The 17197-nt window shown below is 41.4% G+C and overlaps 1 protein-coding gene across 5 annotated transcripts in view; it reads left to right on the top strand.

The window, feature by feature from the left end:
• The window catches only part of ATXN7 (ataxin 7), an 81204-nt gene that overhangs the window by 28137 nt on the left and 35870 nt on the right, over positions 1-17197 (top strand). The window contains exon 1 of one of the 5 annotated variants that reach the window (XM_067003486.1): positions 9810-10022. The exons of the other annotated variants lie outside the window; for them this stretch is intronic. The gene's annotated coding sequence lies outside the window, so the exon portion shown is untranslated. Of the gene's footprint in view, positions 1-9809; positions 10023-17197 lie in introns of those variants that run through there. 5 annotated transcript variants of the gene reach the window in all.

Here is a 17197-nt window from a genome sequence, read left to right as displayed (position 1 = left end):
ATGTGTTTTTGATAACGTATCCAATGCATGCTGAAGTTTTGGGGTGTCTTTACTAGAGCTTAAGCATCTTTTTCTTTCTGTTACATGTACAGACCTATTTCTTAATTTATTTTTTTTTAATTGTGAACCCCTTGGTCCCACCTATATCGAGTGCTTCACTGGTACCGTCAGCACAGTTTACAGATAACTGTCAAGAAAGTACAGGAACAGGAGGAAGGTGACAGCATTTGTAACTTAGGTCATGAGCTGGATTTGATCGATTATCATTGAAAGGCTGTTGCATGATGGCTAAGAAGAACTCTTTGTCACCCTTACAGCATCCTTAAAGCCTGCCAGTGATGTAACGGTTTGTACTCGAGGCTCTGAGATTCCCGAGGAGGTTTGATTGCTCTGTGTGCGCTGCACGGCAGCTGTGTCAGGTGAAGGGGCTGTGGAGGGAGATGCCGAGGAGACAACTGCGGTAGCGTAGGCTGAGGTTGGTTCAGCGATGATCCCTGATGCGTTAGATAAGCTCAGAGCGCTCACAGGGCAGAATTCATGCTGCCTGTGTGGCCGGGTAGCACGGTACCGCTCTTACAGTTTTTAGACTGTACTTGTCTTAGTAAAGCACGTTCTGAATTTTCTGTGAGAGCACAGGCTGTCAGTTTTTGGTAGGTGGCTGCAGAAGACTTTGTTACCATAGGGATCTGTCAGGAGAGCAGGTGGGAACAAATTCTGCTCAGCATCGTGTCACCTGATAGCAGTTGAACTTCTGGTCATGAACAGTTAATATGTCCTGGGGAGGCAGAAGGGGGGGGTTAAGGAGGAGAGCCAAAAAAAAAGACTTTGTGAACCTCTAGGGCATTCATCAGACAACAGAAGCTTTGGGATTCGATTATATTAATTGTTATTAATGGAAGTTACCAGAGCTGTGGGAGTACTGAGAGCGGTGCGATGAACTCTTGTTCTCCTGGAGCCTGTGCTCAGAAAGGCTGAGCGGTGAAATCCAGGGCTGGGCCAGGAGGGCTCACTAGAAGCATCTTTAGCACATAGACCCAAGGTCTAGAATTTTCCCAGCAGCAGGCTTAATAAATAATTAAAGCATCGGTGAAACTTTTATTCCAATATTAAGTTGTAAATACAAGTGAGAGACAGCATCTTATTTCAAATTTAAATTTGTTTTTATTCAGCCTTGGGAGGTGCTCTACTGAGTTGATTTTTTGTTGTGTTAAATCATGTCAAAGATGCTTAGAGGGCTCTATAGTCCTTGACTGCCTGCAAATACACTGTGAGAATTTTTAATAGACTGAAATAAATATTTCAAGGTAGCAGCACAACGTGCGATGCTTCTTTTTTGGCATTCTGCGTAGCTATGCTCAGGCTGTAATCAGATAAATCTCTTCTTCATTTCATTACATCTTAAATGGCTATTTACATGAAGAATTTTAAGCATTTTTGGACTGATTGTTGTAAAACAATTACAAGGAGACTTTAAAAGTGCATTGAGCTGTTTAAGAAAATTGTAGAGACTTCATGAGAGAGCTTGAAAAACATGGAATTTGAAAGGTTGCTAATTGTGAGAATATCTGCAGTGTCAGGCCCTGGTTTTCTTCCTCCTTGTTATTTTTTTCACTTAAAACCAAGTTCTGTTTACAATATTTAATTATTTCTGGTGCGATGAGTCACATGTTATAAATAGAATATTGTGATGTTAGACTGCAAGTTAGAACTGTGTCATCTCTTATGCTGTAAAGAAACTTTGCAGGTTTTAGATATTACCAGAGTATTAGGCTGTTATTGAAAGGCCTTGGAGACTTTCATTGGAAATGCAGCTCCAAAACTGCCTCAATCCATCTGTTAAATTCCTGCTTCCTCGCATATTTTTTTTAAAGAACCTCTGAAATAGCTGTCTATGCATGTACAGTCAGGAGTTCGCTCTTATCTAACACTTGTTAAGTGGTATTTATGATTAGCTAGGTTATTCCTATGCAGAAGAGTTGATGTCTTGATAATAATGGATTAAGTATTGCTTTTTCCGTAGTATCTGTTCTGTATTTAATGACAAACGCTAAGAGAAGAACAGTGCAAGAAGTATTATACAGAACTATGATTTCCATGTGAGCTGGTAACACAACGCTCTTCTAAGTAGAGCAGGAAAGACAAAAAGGCTTGGTGAAGGGTACTTCTAACTAAATTGGGTTAAGAGGATGCAGATTGCTCTCTCTAAGGTAACTATTTTAAAAGCTATTTCTTCCATTGCAGGGGAGCTAGAAAAGGAAACGCACGCAGTTCTTACACCTCTTCTCACTATGCATAGCCTATGGCTATAACGGCCAAGTGCCAGCTGGGGTTACGTGTGATCTCATCACTTCTTAGACAGGAAAGATTTCAGCTTTCACAGATCATGATAATATTTGATTTGTAATCAAGTATTCTAAATAATATTTAAGATGCTTAAAAATTATTTTCTCCTCTTTTAATGAAGGAAATCAGCACTGCAGCGTAAATTGCCCATATATATATATGATACTCATCATTATTTCCTAAATATTCTTGGGGTGCATCACAGGGATGAATACTGCTTTGCATTTATACTTTGTTTGTAAGCAGCATTTAAAATCTGCTAAAGGGAATTCAAAGTACAAAGGAGAAGAGTAGCATGAATGTAAAAGCGCTTGTCGTGAAAGGCAAAGATTTGTTGTAATCAGTGTTCCTGTTGCTAGAAAGCCTTCTGCAATCAAAAGTTACCCCTGCTTGTGTAGGCTGTGTGGTGGTGTGAGCTAGGACGGGTGGCACGCTGGCTCTCAAACTGTCTCTTGTTGTAAGTTGGGTAACCCCAGATACTACGAGGTATGACTTCATCACAGTAGCTTGCATGCACAGCTTTCCCACGTCACTTGGATCGCTAGCTTTGCAAACAGTCGCTTTCCTGGTAAATGTACTAAGTTGTTTGGCTCAAGTAGATGAGAAGTAAGTACTCAAATACTCAGTTGTTTGTGTGTAAACGCTGCTGTCAGCCTTTGTGGAATAAGCTGTTCAGTGGTAACCTGTTTTCCCATGAGAAAGATTGTTTATTTACAAGCTCATTCCTGTCCTGATTTCTGCTGTTGATAGCTTCAGCCTAGCTAATAGATAAACTTCACTGGTAATGAGAGGCGAAAGAGATAATTCGTTATGCCTCCCTTCTCTTCTGCTGGGATTATAGCAGTCAGAAAACTTACGCAGTATTCTTGATCTGCTTTTCTCTGGATAAGCAGGACTTTACTTGTACCTTTCATCAGCTACATTTGTAGTGTAATAGAGAAAGCAGCGTTCTCAAATGGCACTCAAAAAAAATGTATACAAAATGATTGAAGTGCTCAAATCCCATAGAGAGCAGCTGCGAGGTCGTAAATCTGTGATGTGCACTTTTTCTTAAATCTAGAGCTCATACGGTTTTATTTGCAAAACGGTTTGTTGGACTATTTGACGTTGGTATGGTTGCCTGAATGTCCTACAGCAGCTTTCGTTAAAATGAAGTTTAGAAGCTCTAATGAGTTAAATTTGAAAAGTAAATAGTAGACTGAATACACAGTAAATGGGATGTTTGTTTTCCTTTACACTCAAATTCCATTATGTTTTGGCCTTCATAAATGCAGTTTTATGTGTGCAGGGTGTTTTTTTTTTCACTGGCTGCATAAACTACATAGTATTTGTTGTCAGTGGGAAAACTGGAGTGCTGCCAGCTTATAAAGTGGTATCTGGGGATGTGAGTTCTTGTCATGAGCCACTGAAGTCAACAAAGGTTTTGCTTGTGACTGGAGCGAGGACGCGGGATCAGGTTATTGGGCTCTGCAGGCAAGACAGTTTGCGATTTTAAGATAGCCACATTCACTAGAACTTTGTGATCAAACAACCAGTAGAGAAATACTTTGCTATGCAAACATTTTAATTGTTACCCCCTAGACGTTGTAGCCATCGCTTTGTCAAGGTGCCTATAGCTTGAATGACACCCTCTGGCCTTGGGCTCAGGCTAAAATACAGCACTAAATCTGTACCAGTTTACACCTAGGGTGTGGTTCTGTGATCTGCTTTCTCCCTGCAGTGCTGCATTAAGCAGCCCCTTGGTCTCTGCTGAATGAACCATTTGTGAAATAATGGTCGCATTCCAACTTTGAAGTTGTTTTCCAAAACAAGATGATGGTTGCTTAATGAAAAAAAAAAAAAACTTTTCCAGCATGTATTTTGTCTGGTAATCCTAAAATCCATTGGGCCATGCTTAGCTGTGTATCTTTTCAGAGTGAATCTGATCTAAGTTTTCCCTTGACTGCCTACGTGGTTTTATCATATAGTAGATCTTGTATCTTGGTTATCTGTCAGTGTGTTAGAGATGTTATATCAGCGAATAACTAAAGTATAAATCAGGATTAGTTATAATACAGAAGTCTGTTGTTAAAAGTAAACAGCAAGTAAGAATTAGTTTGTATTGTTTAATGGTTAATATTATCTATTTTTTTTAGCTAATTACTGAACATAAGTTATTATGTCAGAAAACTAGGTATTAGAAATGAATTTTTTCTCTGACTGAAATTCCCAAGGTAGTTCCCAGTAACTTTGTGAACTGGAGGGACAACATTTGAATGTAGGTTGCTCTGCTGAGGAGGGCTTAGTGTCACCTATGTTTTGTCTCTTATCAGATGGACGTTGCAAATGATGCCAAAAGGAGAAAGAGACATTATCTATATGGTATAGGTCAATGCGAACCGTACCAAATACACTTCTAAACGAATCTGTACTGGTGTGGGATATCCAGAGGCCTCAAGCTCTGCGAAGACTTGGGTTAACTGGCTTTATTTTTTGTTGGATATGTCAGAGGAGTGAAAATCGTTCCCAATAGTTGGACACTGTTTGTCAGATAATTAAGTCAGCCATGTAAAATCATTTGGAAAACAGCTTTCCAAATAACTCATTTTCCCAGAAAATGTTAAAATTGTCTGTTTCATTCCTCTTCAATTAAGGTTACTCTTGAAATGTATTAAAGCAGTTTAACTTGATTCTTGCAGCTGGAAGGCTTTGTTGGCCTTTGGTTTGTAAGGAATATAATTCCGGTTTTTAGGATGCTCTGCTAGCTAATTTGTTTTTTAAAATGTAGTATCTGTGTTAGAATGTCTATGTTCTGCTCTGCTGTGAGAGATTGTAGTCATCCAGTTCTCCCTGGTACTAAGTGGAAATATTTGAGAGGAAAAGCTAAAACAAACGTCCTGATAGGCAGCATTTACTTCATAAAAATACTTTAAAGGTGAATTTCAGTGGGGAAATTCATTTTCATGTCTGTGTAAGTTGTGCTTATCCAAAGCAACTGTCTAGAAATCGTGCTTGTTAAGAAGCTTCTATTCCATATTGCAGTTCATAATTTACAAAGAAGTTTTGAGCCAAAGTGAATATATCTGTATCGCTTACCCAAGTTAGTGTAATACATGCTTATGTAACAGATTGTAAATTTTTGGCCTAAATACTCTTTTTCTTGGCTAAATGATTGAAGGGGGACCTTTTGTTACTGAGTGTGATCCAGGACTTGGGGAAATTCATTGCCTGAAGCGCACCTGACGCAGTTTGTGTCAGGTCGGTGGGCTGGCGGGAGCCCTCTCCTGTGCTGGGGCTCCTGCAGGAGCTGCCCCGATAGCCAGCTGCCGTGGTTTGTGGGGTCCGGCCGTTTTAGGGCTGCTGTGCAGTGTGGAGCGGGGACAAGGAGCCCGAAACGTGAAGGCCCCTGTCTGGGAAGTGTCCCTCCGGTTCCCCAGGCTATCAGCTCGTGTCCCGAAATGCAGAGGCCCGGACCACTGTGTGGTTTGCTGGGATCAAACCGGCGAGTCCCTTCAGTCGTTCCTGCGGCCTGAACGTAATGATCTGAAGCGCTGGCTTGATAGCCTTGGAGATAAGAACGCTATTTTTATCCGCCGAGTAGGTAGAGCACGGGAGAAGAGAGCGAAATGTTGAGAGCGGGCTGTCGCTGTGCTCCTCTGAGCCTTGTGCGCGACTGCTGGGGATGAAAAAGGATTTGGGGTGCAGAGCTGCCGTTCTCTGCCACCACGCAGGGATCCTCGGGCACAGCTGTGACCGTGTGCCGGCACCGCGGCCGGGCTCCTCAGCGTGAAGGCGTGACGGTCTGTAACACCCTCAGAGGCTCCCCGTTGTGGAGAATTTTGCACCGCGAGGCAGCGCCAGCCGGGGAGGAACCCCCGGGGGTGTCCGCGCCCCCGTCATGCCCTCGCTGGGCTCCCCGCGGCATCCTTCCCGGGGCGCTCGGCGCGGTGGCTGGGAGCAGGGCGCTGAGAGCGGCTCCCTGAGCGGTGCATTGTGGGCTGGCGCGGGGCAGACAGGCCGGACGGGTTCGGCGGCGGTGGCCCTGGCTTCCTGCCTGCCCCGCTCGGCACCGCTCGGCACCGCCAGCCCGCGGGAGGCTCGCGGCGCGCCGAGCCTCCGGGATCCTCCAGGCCTCCTCCAGGCCTCGGTCCCGGAGCTCGCGGGCCGCGGCTGCCCTCCTGCCAAAGGGGATCCGCTTCTGTCGTAAACCGAGCTGGTGCTCTCCCAGAGCCGTTTGCAGCAGTTGTCTGCTTTAGGAAGGTGGCTGCGTTTGTTTTCGAAAGCCAGAGGCTGGTAAACTCTACGCCTTTGCGAGGGTGTCAGAGGAGCCTGTTTACCTTTCAGTTTGCTGTTATCTTTTTAATCTCGTTCACCGTTGTCATCCTGTGTCATCTCGGGGCAGTCGTCGGAGCTCTGAGCTGTTGTACTCTGGGTGTTTTTAGTGCTGGCTCTGTGTGCTCTTTGCCGTGCCTCTTCATTCTGACCCTGCACGTCCTCCGTGCCGCCTCCCCGCGGGCTTGCGGCCAGGCCCGGCTCTGTGACACCGCTGCCCACCGCCCCTGCCCTGGATGGGTCTCCTCTGCCTCCGTCTGCACAGGGATGATTTCTCTGGCTTGCTGCGTGTATAAGCAGGTTTGTTCTTCTTACAGCCTTCTTGACCAGTTCGGGAGGTTTTTTCCCCACAAAAGTAGGATGTTCTGCTTCTTAGCTGGCCTACAGAAGGGAGAAGAGTTCTTTCCTTCATCCCCCTGTGCGCTTGGGTCCGTTGGTGCGTGTCCATATACCTTCCTCCCAAGTGCACCGAGAGGACCTCTAGCTGCAGTGGGGCCGGAGGAGAGAAGTAGCCTTAGAAGTGTCTGTCAAAAGTGTGAGTTAAACCAGCCCAACCAAATCAGTGTGTTATATAGTCCGAGTAAATTCTTCTTTCCAATATATCAACTGTGTGAAGTCTTAGGGTTTACCAGTTCCTCAGTTAGACTGTTGAAATGTTCAGTCATCTTTATTTCTCTAGTCATGCAATGTCTAAGTTTTAAAGTAAGTGTCACTATCTGTGTGTTCGAACCTATTAGACCTGGGTTAGCTCTCTTACTTTACTGGAACAACAAAAACATTGTTTTATTTTCCACTTTATCTTTTAATCCTATTAAGTACCACAGTACTGTTGTGGGTTTCTTTGGCTATAGGACATTTATATGCCTGTTGCTGTGCAACTTGCATAATTATTTTTTTACATCGTATCAAATTAACTGTTAGGAAATGTGTAAAGCAAAGGAAGTAAATTTTAATGGAAAAACTAAAAGTGCTTGCCAAGTTGAGGGGGATGCAGAAACGTAAGGTGGTATTCCAAAAACGACAGGCATCAGCTTCCTTATAGCTGTATGAAACAAGATTGAAACACGTCCATTTTTGAAGTGGATGTTCGAGTGTATGGAGAATGGGAGTGGCAGGGGTGGGGTAGGTTTAGGTAACTAGATTGCCTATAGATTGCCTAATAAAAGAAAATACTGAAACAGAATTCAGTTGACAGGTCATTTGTATTTTCCTTTTTTTTTTTTTTTGGTATATGCTGATGTGCTGCCTCAGGTATCAAGTGCATGATGCAAAATGCATGCACAGCATTCCCTGCAGAAAGGCGCCGTGTCTCTGCAGAGTTGAGGAGCGATGCCCTGCTGCTGTCACAGAGGAGCTGGGCTGAGGTCAGCAGGGAAGAGAGCAGAACAGGTTCATAGGCGAGCGCGGTGCATGCACTGTGTGGGAGGGAAAGCAACGTCTTACCTGATTGTTTTGTTTATAATATGGAGACTGCAGTGATGCCATCGTGCACAGGATGCATAACTGTCTCTAGTTCTTATTTTTGTTGGTTTGAAAGACTTCATATTTTTAAAGGTTATGTTGACTTTGGTGTTTCTGATGCCACTTCTCGTGTTTACATTCTTTTTAAATATTATGGTATGTTTCATTGTTATTTTCTTGTAGTTGTCTTCACATTGTATTTGTCCAGGTCTCAGTTAGTAAGAAAATGTATAAATCTATAAGGGAATGGTTGTTACTGCTCTGCTTCCTCAGTTGCTGAGTGCCAGGATCTGGCCAGCACCTAATGGCATTGCTGTGGTGTGATGTGGGCAGTTAGTTACACAGGGAAAGATTGCAAGAACTTCTGTTGAGCCACACATGCCAATTTTTTTTCTTCAAAAGCACGTCTAGATAAGAGCTGGGAGAGGGTGAGGAACTTGGAACGCACTCACGACTTGCAGTCATAATGCATCAAAATACTGCTGCTGTAATGAGCAGTTTTATGTAAACCGTAAGTTTAGATTTAAATAAAACAAACTTCCTTTTTCCTTCTACAAAAGTACAGCTGCTGCTAAGTTCACAGAGGGCTGCATATAAAAGAGGATTAAAAAAACTGTTGATGTTTAAACAGTTAAAACGGTAGCATCCTTTGAGGTATATGAAAAGAAATCATTTAGAATATTCACTGGATGATATAGTTAATTTTAACTGAGGCTAGGGTTGTGACTAATTACTTGGTCAGAATTTTTTTTTTCCCCGTGTAAAAGATCCTGTTCTTCTGCATAGTAAGTGAAGTGTGACCCCTGATATTAGTATTACTGGGTAAACCTCTTTTTTTTTCTCCCTTAATTCCAATTTTTATATCACAAATGCTAAATTAAACTCAATGTTGAGAGTTCCTTAAGTTATTTAAGGATTAGATACGTAACTATTTATTTATTTTTGCCACAGAAACACAAATAATAATTTTTTGGCTTCCCTAAAATTGCACGATGAGATCATGTCACCTAAAAATAATGTATGACTTTAAATGAAGATTTGTTATATGGAGAGTGATGACAAATTATATGTTCAGCATTTATGTAATATTATACAAATTGGCTGGAGAAGTTTAAAATATCCTCCACTCTGAAAACTAATTAATGAGTAAATGGAATAGTTTTTGCAGATGACTGACTTCATTCAAATTGCTGATGAAAACCTAATTTAACAATACAATATGTACAGAGAGACTTTTTTATCTGCTGAAAAGCTTTAAATGTGGTACTTGTATTTCACCGTGAAATTTATAAATCGGTCTTTCTAAAGACAATCTGCTGGAAACGTGCTCACTGAAATTTTTTATTATTCTGTAGGATCAGCTTTGAAGAACTGTTTAATAGTTCTGAAGTTTCGAATGAACAATTTAAAAAATACGTTGTGTGTTAGATTTTTAAAAGATTAATTGCGCGTAGCTGAACTCGCATACAAAGAATTTAACTCAATACTTGGATGTCTGCTTTAGTGTGTTTTATATATAATTACAGGAACATTCAAATCTTGGCAGCCTAAAATTAGAACCCCCAGCTGCACACTAGGCTGCAGGTGCCTGCGTGCATGACACACTTCTCGCTGGTGATTGCTGCTCTGGTTTTTACCAGTGGGCTTGCTGTACGAATATCCCAAGACCGTTAAATCTTGGAGGAGGTAACAATTGTCAGTGTTGCGTTCTGCAAGGGAGAAAAGGCTATGGGAAGAGTTGCAGCGGTCATGTGTTCGTAACCTCGCAGAAGGGCTGCTGTTTGGATTTGCTGCTCGGTTATGCGAGGAGGAGTTTTGCTGCCCGCAGGATGCTGGAGGGGAAGGTGGAGGGGGTGGTCCAGGGGATGCACTATGGCTGAGTACGTGGAAAACGCGAGCGGTCGAAGGTAGGTCATCCTTTACCCTTTCAAGTCTCGTGGTGCAAAATTCTGCCTTAAATCTGGGGAAGCAAAATAAAAAAATCATACACTAATTGATCCTTGCAGAATTGTAGCTTGTATTCCTTTGGAAAACTAGGCTGTCTTGTGCTCAAAAAGGAGGCTGGAGAGAAAGGACTGTGCTTTTAGAAATAAAGGACTGCAATACTAGTAAAGATCTACGACTGATCAAATCTCGTAATGCCACTACTGCGCATGGTTAAACTAGGTTCTGTTTTTTTTCTCTCCAAGTGAAAGTCACTTCTCTGAGCCAAAACTTTGAGGTTTGGGTATTCTTAGGACTTTAATAAAAGCATATGCAATTGCTACATTTGCCAAAGTGGAAAATGCAATGAAAACATTTAATCAAGACTTCAGCTGTTCCCTCCTTCATCCTATCAGTCAGCAACTGCATGGTGAAACAAAGTTCACACACTTGTGCTCAGAGCCCAGGAAGAGCTGTGCCTTTCAAATGTCTCCTCAAATAGCTGCGCTTTGAAAGCTGTGTGTGCAAAAAAAATGTAAGCTGCTTAAGGATGTACAGAGCGGAGTTGGCAACGAATTTCAAAGTTGGTAACCTTGCAGAAAATACTTTGGTAGCACCACTTCCCTTTGAGCCTAAATGAAACAGCTTAGGTTTCTTCTGGCTTTTCGCTTTGGCAGTGTGGAGGCTGGGAACGTCCATTTGTTTTGCTGTATTTTGTATTAAAAGGTTCTTTTTTATCAGAGGCAACATGAGAGTAAGTTGTGCAGGCTAGGGTTTTTTGATTTTGTTTTAAACTGTTTCTATATGTAAATGGGATAGTTTTATGTTTAGCTTGTTTGATTATGCATTTATTCTTTGCAAGCACAAATTTGTTGTGCCTGCACGTATGGTTCATAAAATGTTCTCTGTTAATATGTATGTGTATGTTACTTGGAGCTCTGCACACACACCCTCAAATATGCATATTTTACTAGTATCTCTTATTTTGATTTAAACCTTGCATAATTGGTCACCAAGCACTCTGAATATTATGCAATTTTATTTATTTTGATTATGATATCTCCTTAGGAATACTCTTTCTTATTATTATCATCATCTAGCGCAGTACCCAGTTAAAACTACTTTGCCAGTAGTTTAATTTCATTTTAACATTGATAAGTATACAAAAACAGATGTGTGTTCGTGAATGATAAGTAGTTGGGTCTGTTTCTGGAAAACGGTTTGGAAAAAATATTGGTTAGAAAATAATATTGTGGTTGCAGAAAGTTAAATGTGTTCATGAAAGGTACATTTTGAGATGCTAACTTAGATAATACGTGGTTGGGTGTTTTTTTTGTTGTTTTTTTAGCATTCTTTTCTAACATTCATATGAATTAAATTGAGGGGGCTATGTGAAGTGATGGAGCTTTAGTTAAGACAACTTACCGTGCGGTTGCAGTTTTTGTGTGGACGAGGCATAGCCCGGGGACAGATCTGCTGTAGCGCTGTTGGAGCAGAAAGCTCAGTGCCCCAGGTTTACATCTGAGATCCTCCTTGCACCTGAAAATTGCCTCTTATTGGCAACTGACGTCAGCAACCGATCGCGCTGACTCCTGTTGTGCAGATCTCCTGGCAGAATTGTGGCTTTTTGGACTTAGTGTAAGCCGTTAGTCTGATTTTTTAACCAAGCTCAGCCTTGTTTGAAATCTGCCCTTGTGCGGCGCGGTCCGTTTCACGTGATCCTAAATGCCGTGGTAGTCGCCTTCCTTCTCCCTCCTCATGCCTCTTTCCCCAAATCACAAGCTTTAAAAATTGTCGCTTGGGAGCTTTTGTTTGCTTTCAGATATGAAATTGATATTCATGTTCTCCGCAACTGGAAAGGGTAACACAATAGAAATGTTTTATTGCTTTAACAGGATGAGACTGTAGCTGGGGCAAGTGTCCTAAGCAAATTACGGGAGGTGACACCCCAACTTTTTTCCTTCAGGTTGTCAGCTAGTTTTAAGGTACTGCACCTGTGTCTGAATTGCCCTGCCAAAAGTTATTTTAGTATTATTTTTTCCTCCCCTTTTTGACATTCTTTCAGACATAAGTGATAGATTGTGTTATCTTAAGTTCTAATAAAAGCATGCCTTTAGAGAAAGAGATCTACCGTTTAAGTCCAGTTAAAAATTATGTTTGTACACATTGTTTTACCTTAGCTTGTTCAAGACTAATTCTGTTCTAACAAGAGGAGAAAACACGAGTGTGGAGTAAATGTATTCAGGATAGCTTTTGTGTACGTTATTTGAACTTAAAAGTTTTGATCCATGAAGTAAGTAATTCAAACAATTCAGATTCGGCAACGTTTCAGAATAATGGGATATATTTGCAATTTCTGGACGTTGTAGCTCCAAAACAATTCCCTGATATCTTATTGGAAAGCCTAGTGGATTGGTGAAAGCTGGGACGTTTACTCAAAGTGGATTTGGATCAGGCCCCAGTAAAAAGAAAAATAAATTCTGTGGCAAGGGAATTGTAAAGATAATGGGGAGTTAAAGCTGTTTTGAGTGTAAAGTTAGTAATCTAGCACATTGCATTTTAATGGGGTTGCATCTGATAGTAACCGGAGTTGCTGAAAACACTCTGGAAGTGTAACCGGGTTGGGGCTGTGCTTAAGGCACGTTACGCTGTGCTGTGGAGGTCTCCGTAGTCAAAACATGTTACTGTCCACGTTGGGCATCGGCATGTGAAATGTTCCTTGTCAAGCATTACTGCTCTGGGAGCAGTACATGTGTGTTTGTGGTAAATCAGACACAGACTTTGAAAAAACAGTTCTCCTAAGCAGATGTTTGTGCTGGGAATGGATAGGGAAGAACTGAGCATTAGCAGCGGTCTGTCTGGAAAACATTTATGCAGTACTTTTATGTATTCTTGCCACTTTTTTTTTTTTCCATCAAGCTTTCTGTTCTTTTACCATAACTCCGAGAGTTTATCTTTGCCCTTTCGTTTCTCTCCTCAGCAGCTTTTGCTTTCTATTCCTGTGTTTCACTTTTCACTCTCCTTGTTTTCTCAGTTGTGGTGAGCAGACTTCTGCAAAATAGGAAACCTGCCTTCTGGTCCCTGAAAACAGCCAGGATTTGGGCTCCTTTGGCTGCCTTTCTGTAGAGGTTGCTGGTTTGGAGAAGATTTTAACCTCACCTTTTTGTGATGTTTTGTCCATGGTAGTCCTAGAACAGATGTTGTCTTACTATTTGCTAGGATAGGTGCATTGCACAATGGTCCCAATCGAAAAAGGGACAAGATTTGTAGGAAATGGGGTAAATTTGGGGGGGTTAAAAAAAATAAAAATAAAAAATTACGCAGTGGAGCTGTGTTAGTCACTGAATTCCCTGATTCTAGTGACTCAATAAATGCAAACTGTTGCCCTGTTATCGAACTGCGTGTTTTCAGTCTGTTTTATTTGTTCTGTTGTCTGTGACGTTAAGTAGTAGAACTGGGAGTACACACACAGGTACTTTTAGTGACGACGAGCATCTGTAGTGTTACGATCCTGAAGGAGAATGCTGAAAACCCGGTGAAATTACTCGCTGCCTCGTGTGCTTCCGCGTGCCGTGGCGGAGGAGAAGATGACAGCTCAGTTTATGAAAGTCTTTCAGAGTAGATATGCTGAGCTCCTTGTTACTTGACGTAGGGTATGTCAGGTTGTCTGTTATTATTGTTTTTCCATTTTCATCAGAAAACATGCTGACTTGGCCTTTTCTGTATAAAAAGCGTTTCCCTTACTACGTAGTCAGCAAATAATGCAGTTAAGATACCTCAGAAGTATCTATGGCACGTGCTTGTACTAGTCTTGGGGAAGAGTACAGGAATATATCATATAAATATATCTCTTTTCAAAACACTGTAGTTCAGTTACATTTAAATGAATTCTGGAGGTCGCAGTGTTCAGAGGTCTAATACCTCTGAAATAAATGAAGTCATTTTTCTTTACGGTGCTAATAGAATTAATGCAAGCAGCAGCTCCTATAACACTGTTTGTGTGTTGACACCATATAAATACCATGTTTATGAAAAATAAATTGAAGGGCTGAGGTCTTGCTTTAAGTTTCTCGTTTGACCTTGAAAAACATTCCCAGATGGAGAGAGTTAAATGAGGCCAGCTCTGAAAGAGGAACATATGAATCATGGTTGCTAGGCTCTTCCATCAGAGGCACGGGCTTTACATTTACAGCCAAGTATTTCAAAAAGTAATCTTTCAACTCGGAGGAACAGAGCATCTGAAATGATACTGGTGAAATACTATAAACTTCATTAGACTTTTAAAATAGCGAATTTGCATGTCATTAAGTGAAATAGGTATAAAGTATTAGACAGGAGAATATCAGCTGCAAGACTTCTGAATTTTTACGAGGGGTGGGTTGTGAGGGGAGCAGAAACATTGAGCATCCATCTCCAAGTTTTGTTAAACTCTGCTGTATATCTCTAATAGTTGCACGGAATATCTTTTGTCATTCTCCTAGCATCTCCACGTCGGTGTTTGCTGCACTGGAGCGCAGAAACAGACATAAGACTTCCCTGAACCCCGCTCTTGCTCTGCTTGACTAGAGTGAAGTGAGGCACATCAAAAGCGTGGGAGCTTACGTGCCTAAGACAGGCTCGGTTGGGCAATGTGGATTTGGGTCGCAGCTCTTTTCCAGTCATCTTAGCCGGTCTTGACTGGATGGCAATCTTTAGAGTGTCAAACCAATTGTTAAACTAATCTTCGGATCTCCAGGAGGTGTTCGTGCTCCTTGTTGCCCGCTTGCCCTTCGGACTGTCCGTGTGCATCCGTGCAGTGCTCAGCATCGGCAGGTGCCACCCTTACTTGGAGCCCTACGGGTTACTCTAACAAAAGGATTTTCTGGCGTCTATCTTAAATAAATGCTTTGATAATAAAAAGCTATAGTTTATTTTACCAGGTAGGAGAAAACAAGGGATTTGCGTTGCCTTTCGGTACTCCCTCGCTGGCTGCATTAAATGATGCTCAGTTGTGGGTGGTCGTGGCGCACTGGGGGGAGGAAGGTCTTCGAAACTGGCTCGCGTGGTCTGGCTGCAGCCTTGTGCCTGACTTCCTTTGGAATCACAGTTGTGATTTTGTGTGTGCAGCAAATCCTTTTTTCTGTGTCAACTGGTTTTACTCTTAGAATTTGATCTTACCTCTTATGAGTTTGTGTATTTAAGTGTTCTGGCACTGGTTTCTAGCGCTTGGAGCTTTGATTTTAAAATTCTGAAGAAGTGCTTCTTGGCATAGGGGAGCGCTTCTAAATGATTCAGATTTCTTGGGATCCTGAAACTGAAACGGGAAAACACTTTTGTTTACACCAATGTCTGCTAGTTTGCTTCACTTGTAGTGTAAAATTACAGCTCTGTATTTCCAGCAAATATTCATAAGAGGGTGCTTGAATAGAGAGAGCGTGACTAATGCCAAGGAGGGCTTTGTCTTGCAAGATGCACTGAAGTAGGAAATCCTTTTCTTGGGTTAGAGGTTTTATTCCCCCCACCTTGCCTTCTATACGAGCTGGTGTAGAGGCCATGAGTTCGGTGTTGTCTGAAAAGGCTTGGTTAGGGGAACAGGTTACAGGGCGTGCATTTACAGTTCGTTAGGTATTATACAGTAGTAGCCTGTCTGTGTGCTATTACCAATGTAAATAGCAGGCAGTGTACACTGTTATTGTCCCATTCATCACGGTGTATTAGGAGTCAAATGGAAGTGACTGTGGACTATTTGTGGAAACTTTCAGGCAGGCGTGCCCAAAGAACTCCTGAATGGAGTATTAACCAAGGACAGTTACATTTTTACATATATATTTTCCTTAACCAGCTTAATGTTAAATCACAGGAAGTAGAGATTGAAAAACAGAAGTTTACTGTTCCTATCTCATTTTCTCCTGGGGTCTGTTCACGGGGTTTTGCCTAGCTGGCAGTAAGATAGGTGTGCCTGAGGTCTTGAACCATTTCTCTGCAAAAATATCGTACAAATGAAAAAACAATACAAGTCTGGGTACTCAGCGAAGTGCAAATCAGTTCATAATTTTTTTAACCACAATTGCTTAAGAAGTGCCTGTGATTTAGATAAGCATAGCTGTGATCTGTCACAGCCACTTAAGACATCCACGGTCATTGTATTTGGGCCCAAATGTGAAATCTGGTTGCAGCTGTTATTACAGGTATGGTATTTAATTTTAATATAGCGCTAATAAGGTTTTTGGAAAACCTGGGAGACCTCTTTATTTTTTTAAAGAAAAGTAATTACTTTTTTTTTTTTTTGGAGGAAAACGCTTATCACAAAGGGAGCCCTTAGTTCTGGGAGCTGTTCGGTGTGGATGCATTCTTTTGTCTGCGAGAAACAAAGTGGAGTCCGGGGGGCTCTGCAGGGATGACAGCGTTGCGCTGCCGTTGTTTACCTTGGGTTATGTCACATTCGTTCTTAAAACACAGCCCACTCCAGTTATTGAACAATTGCTCTTCCATTTGTGAACAAACATATTTTTCTAATCAAATGTAGCGTGTCGCTAAAAATGCGCATAAGCAAATTAATGACTTTAAAACAGAACTCTGGGGTCACTTCTAGCACAGAGGTACATAAATTTAACTTTCTTAATTTCTAACTTACTGTTAACTTATAAACTGATTACTGAGTGTTCTTAGAAGAAAATAAGTTTTCTTATATTGGTCTTAATCAATTGAATAGTGCTGTAGATCCCTTAGCCATGCTCTTTGGCAATAATGAATTTATACACTGTTATGTGTGCAGTTTCCTTTTTTTGTCTTCTAGTGAATAATATTTAGTTGTATTAATGCAATAGACCTTTAAGTTTTATAGTAAATGTTGTATATAATGCCTCAGTAGTCTATGAATGCAGTTTTAAATGTTAAACTGTACTCTTAACAAACTGTATTCTTAAAAGCAACATTGCAGAAACTTTTTTTTATTAGTAAAAGTCTGCAAGTATGTGTGTTATCTCCAAAATCCACACATGCTCTGACATACTGTTATCTCTCTCTATTTCTCTCTCATATAGCTGTTACACAGATCTCTGGCAGCAGATGGCTGGACTATAATGCACTGTTAAACAAATAAAACCATTAGGCATGTAATACTGCCTGGTAAATGACTGTTCATCTAAAATGGTTAAAAAAAATTAAATAGAAAATAAAC

Source organism: Anser cygnoides, chromosome 10 (assembly GCF_040182565.1).
Source record: "Anser cygnoides isolate HZ-2024a breed goose chromosome 10, Taihu_goose_T2T_genome, whole genome shotgun sequence".
Classification (NCBI taxonomy): domain Eukaryota; kingdom Metazoa; phylum Chordata; class Aves; order Anseriformes; family Anatidae; genus Anser; species Anser cygnoides.
The sequence above is the reverse complement of the archived record's forward strand: the minus strand, read 5'-3'. Positions and strand labels throughout refer to the sequence as shown.